Below are 12,323 nucleotides of genomic sequence, written 5' to 3'. Positions count from 1 at the left end.
TGATCACTTCTCCTTGAGCATTAAAGTCTCTTTGGTTTTTTTTTTTTCTTATTTTACATAACACAGTAATATACTAGATGAGAATAACAAAAAGAGTATTTTTAATGTTAGGCAGTGAAAACCAGGACTGTAACACTAGACTATTTAAGTTTCCATGTGAGATTATTTTCTTTCATTAACTACAGGGACATTTAAAAGCTTAAAGTAGGACTTTAAATTTACTTTGTTTAAAGTACATTTTGTTTTGCTTTTAAAAGAATCTCAGCAATTACTGAAAAGAAAAATGAACTTAATTTCTTTATTATGACCTTCAGCCAAAATGATAAACAGTATTTAATTTTGGAAAACTATTCTTTAAAAGCCAGTATGTCAAATTACTGATTCTTAGACTAGAACTTATATTTCAAAATTAAAACAAACTCTGAATCCTAGATAACCTTGAATTATACAAAAGATGAAAATAATTTTTTTCCTTCTAATATGCTGAACTAATCTTAATTGTCAATATACTATGCTGGTGTCTGGCAAATACTTGCAAAAGAATGTAAATTACAGCAGTTCATGTATCTTCATTTTCTATGTAATTGTGTTCCTTATACCAAAATGTGTAAATATCACCCATCAAAGTTTAAGCCTCTCCAATTACAAAATGAGGCTATGGTCATCATGCTTTAAAAGCACACCTCCAAGTGCTTTTCCATTCTGTGTCTTCTACTTGGGACACCTTAACCCAAGGGTCCCAAATATGCCTATGCTTAAAATAACCTGGGGATACTTAAAACATTCCAAAGCTCAGGCCATATCTCAGCCCAATTATGTCATATGCCTGGGGCACAGGCATTCATAGTTTTTAAAAGTTGCGAGGTAATCCAGTGTGCTGACAAGTTTGAGAACCACTGCCTCAACTAACTTGTATCCCAGAAAACTCCTATTCGTCCTTCTCACCTCAGTTCAGGGGGGATGTCTGATGCTGCCCCTGATGGTCCTAGGCCTTCCCACTATTCCTCCTGCACATCTCTACCATAGCAAGGATTAAGTATGTTGTAACTGTTTACTCAAATGCCTATTTCCCATTCTACTGTAAGATTCAGGCGTATTTTTATTTTTGAATCCCAGAATCTAACCCTCTGCCTGGTGCATGGGAGTACTGGATAAATTCATAGAATGAAGAACAACTTCCTAAAATAAACACATGCAAAAATATAGAGTTGTACTAATATTTAAATGCCATGGAAAATAGTAGTTTAAGATGCATTTAGGATGATGTTTCATTTCTAAATATGTCCCATATTTAGAAAAATTTCTCATCATACTGGTGAAAATAAAACTATATCCCAACATTAAAAAGAACCATAAAATATAACTCTGAATTACCCAAAAAACTACATTCTTTATTGTAATAAGCACCAAAAAAAAAACTTCTGTGATAAGAAAAAAATCTAGCTGGGCCCATGTCTGGTGGCTCATGCCTGTAATCCTAGCACATTGGGAGGCTGAGGTGGGAGGATAGCTTGAAGCTAGGAGTTCAACACCAGCCAGAGCAACATAGCAAAACCCCATCTCTACAAAAAATAGAAAAATTAGCCAGGTGTGATGGTGCATACCTGTAGTCCTAGCTATTCAAGAGGCTGAGGCAGGAGGATCACCTAAGCCCAGGAATTTGAGGTTGCAGTGAGCTATTATGGCACCATTTTACTCTAGGCCAGACAACAGATCAAGACCCTGTCTCAAAAAAAAAAAACCCAAACAAACAAAAAACTAAACCCATCCTTTCTTAGCACCTCTTCTATCTTTAGTGAATTATGTATTATTTTCCAATCAATCCTTTCTGAATTTTATGATGTTATAGGAGCTTATAAAACTGACTTTAAGAGCTTAAAGTACTTAGTTTATTCAGATGGGGTCTAACACACAAAAAGGAAAACATAGTTTACAAAATGTAAGAGCCTATGTTTATTGTAGCATTCATACTGTTAATATGATCATGATTCAGAAAATATTCACATATTAAAATTTCCTACAATCTAATTCTAGACAATAAACCCAATCTTAAACGTTTTTAAAAAAGCTGCTGTATAAAATATTTTGCTGAGTCACCTATTTTATATTTGCAGCAATGTTTCACAATCTAACAATATGTTGTTTTTTATGTGTTACATTTTGATACAAGAAGCCTGAAAATAAATCAGATTTAGGAACTGTTTTCCAAGATAGTAATACATTTCTCATTTATCTCATTTATCTTTACATATGAAATGCAGGATTATCTCATTAGATATCAAAGACATTATCAACTAGTATTCAATATGCATTCATTATAAATGCATACAAAAGAAATGTGAAAAAGTGCAGTCCTCCACTTTTAAATGCCTATGTTGTGATCAACTACTGTTAACCACTTCAAAATTTTAGTATACTAATTAAGTACAACTAATTTCCAAGGCAGTCATTGAAACATATTTCTTGTTCTTTCCATAATGGAGTCAGGACTTTAGATTGTAAGCGCAATATCCTTACAAACTGCCCAGCTTTATCAGAAATAAGCTCCAAATGTATTATCAATTGTGAATAGACAAAAGATTACAGTTCCTAATATTCAGTTATAATATCATGATTCCCAAAATGTAAAAGCTGTGAATGAGGCAACTATCCCAAGTGAGCTTCAGCTGTAAGGAACACAAAAGTGAATTTCTTTTGCCATGCAAACAACAGGCACACTTTGAACCAGTAACAGCTAGCTTTACATATTAATGTTTGGGTCAAAAGGGCAGGGCAATTTTAAAGTTGACTTCTGTCAGCATCAATCAGATTTTGGACAGTGTCCTTCCCCAGGTCCTCCTCTGCTTCCTTGCCTTCTCACCCAATTGTCAAAGCTAGACACACAAACAAACCCCCTCACTCCTTCGGTGAAGGGCTCAGTGGGGGTGTTTCTGCCACCCAAGGCCAGGGGTCACTGGGTCAGCAAAGTCAACGGAGGGTCTAGAAGGGCAGAAGCCCAGGAGGTTGGAGCTTTGTAGGTCGCTGGCCTGGGGGCCAGGAAGAGGCTGTCTCTCCCTTCGTCTCCAGTCCCCAGCAGCAGGTCCCGATGGGTGCAGGCTGACCCAAGATGTATAGGTAGCCCCTTCCCCAGCCCCAATAACTAAAGTTGGCAACGAAACCTCCATCTGCTAGGTCGATTCTTAGAGCTATAAAAAAAATCTTCCACTGGCCCTTTGCATCACCCGCCGCCGGCCCCGCCGCACCCCCAACCAAAATAGGAAGGGGGCAAAAATAATTTCTAAGGGGCCGCAGTCACTAAAGCCACGGCAGACAGAGGCTGTGTCTACCTAACTCTATCGGACAGGCAGAGTCAGCCGGGGAGGCTTGGCTCCCTCAGCGGCGCCCCCTCCAGCCAGCATAAAACCGCGAGGGCGCGGCGTCCCAGGCGGTCGGTGGGCAGGTGGGTGCGGGACAGCAGGACCAGAGGGAAGCGCGGAGTCACGAAGCCTGCCCCGCTGGGCACCGCCTCCTCTCTGAGGGGCCTGCCCTCCGTCGCTGCGCATTAGTAAGACGACGCTCAGGCCAAACAGCCGCCCCCGGCCAGGCCAGACGCGGCTCCAGAGGGAGAGTCCCGCAGGAGCTGGGGCCCAGCGGCGGAGAGGGCCATTCGGCCAGAAGAGGGGGCGCCGAAAGCGTCCTCTCGCGCCCCCGCCTCCGTCGCAAAGGGCAAGGTGTAGATCGCCAAGGTTCGCACCACAGCGTCCACCTGAGGCGCGTCCTCGCTTCCCAGCACCCTGGAGAGTGGCACCCTCCGCTTCCTCCTGCCCCCGAGTCGCCGCGCCCCTCCGTGGGACGCTTGGTTGGGTCCGGGGCGGGGCGGGCAGGCGCTCCACGTGCGGCCGTGAGCTCCGCCGCCTCCGCCGCCACCTCGGGGCGGGCCGGGGGCGGGGCCTCGGGGGGCGGGGCGGGAGGCGTGGGCGGGGCGGACGCGGAGCGCTCGTCTGGCCGCCCGGCCGAGGGGCTGTGAGGAGTGGGGCAGGCTCGGCGCCGGCAGGAAGGGACGCAGCGCTGACGAGAGTCCGACGCCTGGTGCTCGGGACTTTCTCCGAGGTACGGACAGGAACCCGGCGTCTGGGGCCTCTCAGCACACCCCCTCGCCCAGCCGCCGGGCCCCGGCCGCCCGCGGTGCCCCCTGCCGGCCGGACGGCGGCGGTTGGACTGGGTTTCTGGAAGTCGCGAGTCCCGGCGAAGGCAGTGCCCCCCTCTCCGCCTCTTTCTTCACCGCCTTCTCGCTCCCCCGGCTCTGGGCGTCGGGCACGGGCGGGAAGGTTGCGTCTCCGCGAGTCGGAGCTCGCCCACGCCGGGGCGGGAGGACGAGGCCCCGGGGCAGCCGAGCGGGGCAGCGGGGGAGGCGCGGAGCTCCGGGGCCGCCTCTGCGGCGAGGGCGGGAGGCCGGTCCCGGCTGCGAGCTGCGCCCCTGGGCTCGGTGCTCCGCGCCCGGTCCTCGGGATCGCGGGGCTCCTCGGATCGCAGGGCTCTCCGGTGGTCCCCGGCGCCCAGTTTTGTGTCGCTGTGACGGGGTTGCCAGGGCCAGCACCTGAGCCCCGCATTCTTGGGGGCTGCGCCGTTGTGCGCGCGGAGGCCCGGCAGCTGGGCTGCTGGGAGGGACCGGAGCGCAGCGTCTGCCCCACCGTCCCCGAAAGTGCCTAGTTGGGGGAGCGGAGGTCTAGCTGGGGCGCGTCGGCGCCGCAGAGGGGCGTCGGTGGAGTACGAGTGGGGGGCGCGGCCTGTATGATTTGGGTTCCTGGAGGAGCTTGCAGCGCGCAGGCCGAGCCTCAGGCTAAAGAGACCACTAGTTTCCGCTCCGGGCGGGTGGGCCAGGTGCTGTCAGGTATGGACAGCTGGGGGCCACCCATGTCAGTTCCACCGGGATTGAAACAACACCTCGAGTCCCGGGACGGCGTAGCCTAATGGTGAGGGCGTTTTCTTAAAGGCTTAAGTAGATGGAAAGCTGTCAAAATAAGCATATTTTAAAGTTGAAATGATAGCTGGCATATTTTCAGGCCGTGCAGTTGTGTAGCTAGTGTCCAAAGAAATAATTAGCTCGTTTTCCTCACACCTTTTTCGGTTTTTTTTAGCAAAAATCTGCTTTGCCAGTATTTCCCACAGTAGCTGTGCATTGCCCACAGCGGGGAAGGAAAACTTAAGCGTTCTCAGGTTGCCTTTGACTTCAGTCCTGTGCTCTACTACAGCATTTCTAAATGTGGAGAAAAAGTATCTCTTGCTAGATTTTCCATGGATGATTCCTTCCCTTCTTCTCCGGGACCCGGCGATGTTTGTGGGGGTTATAAGCATCTATTTAAATTTAATGTTTGCACGAAATACTCCCTCTTGCCACAGGGTGTAGTTTAGGGATTAGAAAATGCTGTTGGAGAAAGCTGCTAGTGGCTTCATTTTCCAAGAATGTAAGTCATTTCCTTTCTGTGATTTCAGGGAGTTGATATTTCTCAGCATCAAAACTTTGTGGGGAAAATTTTCCGTAATACATCTGTCATTAAAAAAGGCTTGTGACTTTTGGGTTTCCTTCTTCTTAGACTAGTGTATAAATTTAGGTTTAGCAATTTAAAGAATAAGAAGTTTTTAGAATCTAGAGTATCATAAGACTGTTGTAGAAAGTAGTTTTAACAACCAAGACCTACAAATGGCCTGCAGGATGGAGAGTGGGGGAGGGGAGAAGACCAGAAGAGGCAGGAAAACAGATGCCTTCGCTGTTGTCCTTTGTGCTATAAAACTTTTTGCACCTAATCATTTTCCTTGGGTGTGGTTTTGAGAAATAACCATTTTGTGTTAAAAATGAAAATACTCCAAAATGTGAGACAACTGACATTTGAATGGTTTTTCAGTATGTTTGTAAACATATTGGATTCATATTTCATATTAAAATGGACCTTTGGTAGGATTATTAGATGAAAAGGGTCCCCCAGGGGATATCTAATATCAAGTTATCTGCAGGATATCTTCTCCAGAAAGCAGACTGACTGTAATATGAACTAATTTTCCCCCTCTTTGAATTGCTCGTAAGAATCCCTGCGATCTGACACTGATGAGCCATAATAATCAGCAGTTCTTGCAGTGCTCAAAACATTTTAAGGGACAGAAAATCTTTATTTCCAACCCCTTCTTTTTGGGGGCAACCAGGGTGAGCTACCCCCTTTAAGTACATAATTTAAACTTGCAGATTTAAGATGTCCCTGGCTCTACAGGAAAATGCCTGAAAACAACCCAGGCCAGGATAAAGACACTGCTTTTGAAAACAAAATGCCAATGTGCTAGGTAGCAGTTTTTAGCTACAAATTCTTTAAAAACTGTTATTTAACTGGACTAGCTAAGCTGGGGGAGAGGGGTTGTAGAGCTTTTCTAGTTTCTGGATTTTGTTTCTGTGTTTGACTATGCTTATAAAGCTTTTGGCTTTCAGAACTTATGACATAATAGACCATGTAGCCTTTTGTGGTAGATGCTTGAAATGAAAGTTTCTAACAGAATTGTTTTTGACTGAGCTGTCAAGTTCAGAGTTTAGTGTAAATGAGTCCTGTCTCACAACTAACTTTTTTGATAAAGGAATTCTTTGTAGTTTTCAACTTGGATGTTGTGCATTTTGATTTTTAAATCTGTGGGTTTAAAAACATAAAATAAAACCTGCAAACAATTATTTTATTACATGAAAGCCAGTACCAAGAAAAGATTAATTCAGTCCAGATGTAAAAATGTATGTGAATTTTAGATTTGGATGATCTCAACAAGCTTTCCCTTTTGTTGATGAGACTGCCTGGATCCCAGATGCCATTCACAAATTATCCGTTAGGTAGTTTTCTGAGTAGAAAAATACATTTCATGGGCTTTCTCTAAAGTCATTTTAATATTAAGTCTTCTAAAGAATAGAAAGCTTTCTGCATTTATGCAGAGTTGGGTTTTTCCTATTAATCATTAATACAAACTTCATAAATGCTCCAGTTTGGGAGATGAAACCTACTTCTCTCATAAGTGGGAAAACAGGAGGTATTCAGTTTGTGTGTCCTTATGGGCAAAGTATAGAAGCTTTGGCTTTCATTTATGCATTCCAGCTTCCTTCTTTTAAAGAAAAAAAGTTTTTATGTATATTTACAATCTTCAGTGGAATGCTGCTGTAACGGTTTGTAGTTTCAGGTATAGCAGTTGGTCCTTGTACAAAAGTCCTCTACCTCTCCCCCTACCCCAACAGGAAATGGCAAACACAGTTTATAAGAAAACTTCAGTATATTTTTAAACCTGTACTCCCAATACCACCGTTATAAAGGGTGTTTGTTGCACACATTAAAACTATATCATTTAGGAAGTCTTTGTATGATTATGTAATTACACAATTTGGGAGTTTGCTTACATTGTGATTGTGTATAAACCAATCGAGTGTAGGAGGAGGGAATAGGGAAGATTTAGTGAAGGAATTTTAGGAGTGGTGAAATTTTAGTTAAAATGTATCTTCCCCAGAATCCAAACAGGAAAAATGGTATTTTTGGCTTCTGTGGTTAAACTTTGATATAGGAGGTAGTTGAGAGGGCTTTTTGAATTGTATATTATCCTGAGGAAGAGGCTTTGGGGGCCTATAAAAATCAGTAGCAACAATTTAAAGGGATAATTTGAGGGGAAGGAGGAAGTAGAAAACTAGGCATTGAATTGCAAGGAAAATTTTATCTTAAAAGGATAAGTATGTAAAACAAGGTTGAAGTAGGGAGAACTTTCTATTTGAAAGTGGAAATTAAAGAGTAAGATCTTTTTAGCTGAGAAAAAAGGATAAGAATGATTAGAATTAAGGTGCCCTGTTGTAAGGCCTGTGTACATGAAATAGGTAGGGCTACTAATTGATATTTGTCCTGGACTCCTTGCCTGCCTTAGTGTTGAATCATTAGTTTGGTGTTAAATAATGTGCAGGGAATGGATACTTATTACTGTATCCCCTACCGCCCCAAAGCCACTTCCCATTTCAAAGACTGGAAACATTTTTTGTCTAAGTGCTAATGATTCTACAAATATTTAATTAGTCCCCTAGCATTTGGGGAAACTACTAATGCCTGCCTCCTGTGCTATGGGACCAGAGAGGCTCTATAGCAGTAATGGCTGGAGTTATTATAAAGTTTTTGGAAAAAACAAGCAATCTGTGCTTCTAATCATCTTATGTGATTTAGTGGTGTAGTTACTTCTGGTGCAAGTTTGTGTACTATCACTTTTTGTATGTATCAAATGGCTCAATTATGCAGTATATCATATCAGTTAAAGAAGGGTTATAGAACAATGAGAAGGTGAAAGAAATCATTGATCTGACAGCTGATTGTATTGCTTCTGGAAGAGAAAAATGAGCTGAAACAAATTCGCAGGTGAACCAAATATAGTCTCAAGGAGAAGGCAGAGTTTTCTTGGAGCTTCCTTGCAGTTGTTGGTAGTGCAACATTTTCTTGAATGTCTTTCCCTACGTGTGTGGCCTCACCTAGCAGAATTCAATCTATACAGCAAGAAACTAGATAGGGATTTGGTCATTATCCAGTTTATTTCATTAATGTGCTGATACTTGGGATAGTTCTGATCCAAAGTATCTATTTAGGTGTTTAGTATTCTAAATGGGTCATCGTGGGGTATTTTCAGATGTTTTCTAACAACTTTGCCTTCGTACATATGTTTTGTAGAACTCTGAGCAATTATGTTTTACTGGTATATGAAGACAGAGGGAAAAGCAATATTTTCTCTTAATTTATAGCCATAGTTTTATGTGAGGGAGGAAATTGTTTAAAAAGTCTAGCAAATTCTGGATGAAGATTTTAGGAAATTTATTAAAATTTTTCACTTAGCTTTTCAGGTGATTCTCTTTCTGGTCACATTAAGTGAAATGTAATTAATTTTCTTCCCATAGGTAGCAGCACTTGTGCTATACAGTTTCACTAGGTGACTTTTTTTTTTTTTTTTTGGCCCCTGTAACTTTGTTTCTTTGAACTTGTTATTGAATTATTTCATACAACCAGACAAATGCACAGATCAGAAGTGCACAGCACGAAATGATCACACCTGGGCAACCAAATTAAGAAATAGGGCCGGGCGCGGTGGCTCACGCCTGTAATCCTAGCACTCTGGGAGGCCGAGGCGGGTGGATCGCTCGATGTCAGGAGTTCGAGACCAGCCTGAGTGAGACCCCGTCTCTACTAAAAATAGAAAGAAATTATCTGGCCAACTAAAAATATATATAGCAAAAAAAAATTAGCCGGGCATGGTGGCACATGCCTGTAGTCCCAGCTACTCGGGAGGCTGAGGCAGTAGGATCGCTTAAGCCCAGGAGTGTGAGGTTGCTGTGAGCTAGGCTGACGCCACGGCACTCACTCTAGCCTGGGCAACAAAGCGAGACTCTGTCTCAAAAAAAAATAAATAAATAAATAAATAAAAAATAAAAAAAGAAATAGAAGATTGCTAGCCTCCCAGAAACCTCTCCTTACAATCATAATCTTTGCCCCAAGGGTAACTACTATTCTGACTTATATTATCTTAGGTTAGTTTTAACGTGTTCTTAGACTGCATTTAAATGTAATCAAATATAAGTTCTTTTTGTCCTCTTTAGTTCAACATAATGTCACGTGATATATCTGAATTGATGCAAGTAGCAGTAGTTCTTTTATTTCTGTGAATGAATATACTCAGTTTGTCCACTCTGTTGATGGATTTTTGGGTAGGTTGAGACTAATACATGGAGGATGACCTTTTGGTGGCTCTAAAATATTGAGCACTTTGGGGTTGAAAGCAGTGTATGGTCTTAAGATTAAAAGAAAAAAATAACTTCAGAAATAAGATATGAGAGAAAAAAAAAGCATTATCACAAAAACACTTAAGATTCAACTCAAACCACAGAATCCTAGTGTTTTAGGGTTACAGTTTGGCATATACCAACTACATATTGCCAGATTTCAATTGAGAATTGGGAAGGGAAAGGGGACCTTAGATGACATCTCAGTTAGCCCCATCATTTTTTTTAGAGATGAAGGCCCTGAGAGGTTGAATGACTCATATGGAATCTCACACATAGCCAATGACAGCAAGAGTAGAAGGTGCTTCTGACTCTCAATCTAGTCTTGTTTAGTGCCACAGGCTCCTGGGAAAGAGAGGAGGGGAGATCAGAGCTACCACCTGTAGCTGTGCGGGTTTTGCCCTGTAAGGTGGGGCTGAAACCCAGTCCCTACACTGTAGTCCAAGCAGTGAGTCCACTGGGAGGCTCACTGCCTGGAGGATGGGTGCCCTTTTCTGATTCATGAAAAGGTGTCCCAAGGTGCTGTTCGGATAGACTCAGACCTGCCCAGAGAAAATGGATCTGCAGCCCAGTGAGGGAGAATTTTCCTTCCTCCAGCCTGCTGTACCTTTGCCCTTCATACAGACCTCTGTTGGAGCTTCTCTTTTCCTTTTTTTCCCTCTGTCCCTCACTTCTAGGGCTTCCCAATGAAACTTTGGATCAGAAGTGCCAAGTAGGTGATATGTTGAGCTCCCTCTTGATTCATTGTTTCATTGATACATAAATGATCTAGAATGGACCCTAATTTCAAAGGACTGCTTTTTAAGTATTTTCAGAATAGTTCATTTTAAGAAAATGTTGCAAGAAAGATTCATTTTTTAGACTCCTCCTATCTTTATGCTTCCCCTGTCTCTACACAGGTTTTCTTTCTCTATGTCCTCTTCCCACCCCCAATCCAGTTATCTTTTCTGAAATATCCCTGGAAATGTCCAGTCTTTATCTACTGAGAACAGCAGTGAAATTCTAATGCTGAAGTCTATGGCAGTGCCCAGGAAACACTTATTGTAAAACAGGATTATGATTTCACTGAGAGATCTAATAGATAAGGCAAAGTGCTTGCAAAAGAAAACTATTTACATAGATGTTTTCTTTCATATTTCCCAAAAGAGTAAAGAACATTTTCATGGTTCAAGAAAAGGCTCAGAGTTTCAGCTTAGGCACATTAGAAAAGTGAAAAAAAAGGTAAAATTATAGAAGTTTTATAAATAAGTAGTAAATATAGCCTGCTCAAATAAGATACTGCTTATCACAGCAAAAACTTAACATGTATAATGTTAGAAAATAAAAAAATATGCTGACCATAGGGCCACAACTCTGACATGTTGTTCAGTGAAATTAGTGCAGAAAAGAATAATACATTTTGAAGATAGCATAGAAGAGAAACAGTAAATTTTAATGGTAAAAATGAGATCTTTGAGATCAGTCTTCTGGGGTCCAAATTCAGGCTCTAGTATTCTCCAGTGTGTAACCTTGGGGAAGTTACTTAACTCTCTGAACCTCTTTTTCCTCATCTGTAAAATTGGGGATAGTAATAGTAACTATCTCATAGGGTTATTTTGATTATTAAATGAAATTGTAAAGCAACTGGCATGGTCTTTGACATATAGTAAATAGTCTCAAGTGATGTTAGCCATTATTGCTTAAGATAAAAAATGATGTATAGAGGATTTATAGTTTTCTTGGAGGTCCCTGAGCGTTTGTTTATAAGCAGTTCATAGGATTTCATTATACGTTGTGTTTTGATGGCATTCAGCAGGCAACAAAACAGTACTTCTCGGTTACAGATACTGGGTAGTCTGTGTTGCTGCACTAAGAGCAGCTGGCCTGTCCTACTGATCACTAATTGATCTGAGTTATTTTTCATAATTCTCTTTTAATTTCCAGCCATCTCAGTCCCTCAGCTTCTGCCTGCTAGATAATTGTTTTTTTCCAGTTGACAAAAAAGTAAATCTAGAGATTTAAAAAATTCTCTTTATGGTGATTAATGTGCAAAGTTCTTTGAAACTTAAAGAGTACCAGTGAGTGGCCCATGTCTTTTGCTCATGTTTCCTGTAGAGTTTCATGTGAGTCGTTTTAAAGAAAACCACTAATTATTGATTGATATGAGGCAGTTGTTTGTTCCCACCCCTCCCACCGTTGGCACCATTTATATTAATATAATGTGGGTCAGAACCATTTATGATTTTCTGTTATGAGGCCCAAAGTTTTAAGACTGTAAACCATTCATTCAAAGGAAATGAATAGTTTCAAAGGGAGCACTTAAGAAAAACAGATTTAAGCACATTAGAAAGATACATTTATATTAAACAGCCTAATTAAAAGCTCAGCCCACATCAGCACAGGATGCTCTAGACGAATCATGTTGTATCATTGTGATCTGTTCATTAAAGGGGGTACCCACCCAGGCAGCCCTGTTCCTTGTCATGCACTGTATGTGTAAAATCTTAAACTTAGTAGAGTTAACACTTCAAAACTGTTCACTATGACC

General features: G+C 42.1%; 1 protein-coding gene across 4 annotated transcripts in view; it reads left to right on the top strand.

The window, feature by feature from the left end:
- The first annotated feature begins 3,954 nt into the window (after positions 1–3,954).
- Positions 3,955–12,323, top strand: part of FRMD6 (FERM domain containing 6) — an 82,047-nt gene continuing 73,678 nt past the window's right edge. The window contains exon 1 of one of the 4 annotated variants that reach the window (XM_045567231.1): positions 3,955–4,089. The gene's annotated coding sequence lies outside the window, so the exon portion shown is untranslated. The remainder of the gene's footprint in view (positions 4,090–12,323) is intronic. The other 3 variants (XM_045567220.1, XM_045567224.1, XM_045567233.1) reach the window with 3 other exon arrangements.

This window comes from Lemur catta, chromosome 1, assembly GCF_020740605.2.
Source record: "Lemur catta isolate mLemCat1 chromosome 1, mLemCat1.pri, whole genome shotgun sequence".
Classification (NCBI taxonomy): Eukaryota; Metazoa; Chordata; class Mammalia; order Primates; family Lemuridae; genus Lemur; species Lemur catta.
Note: the sequence above shows the minus strand (reverse complement) of the source record. Positions and strands in the feature narration are given on the sequence as shown.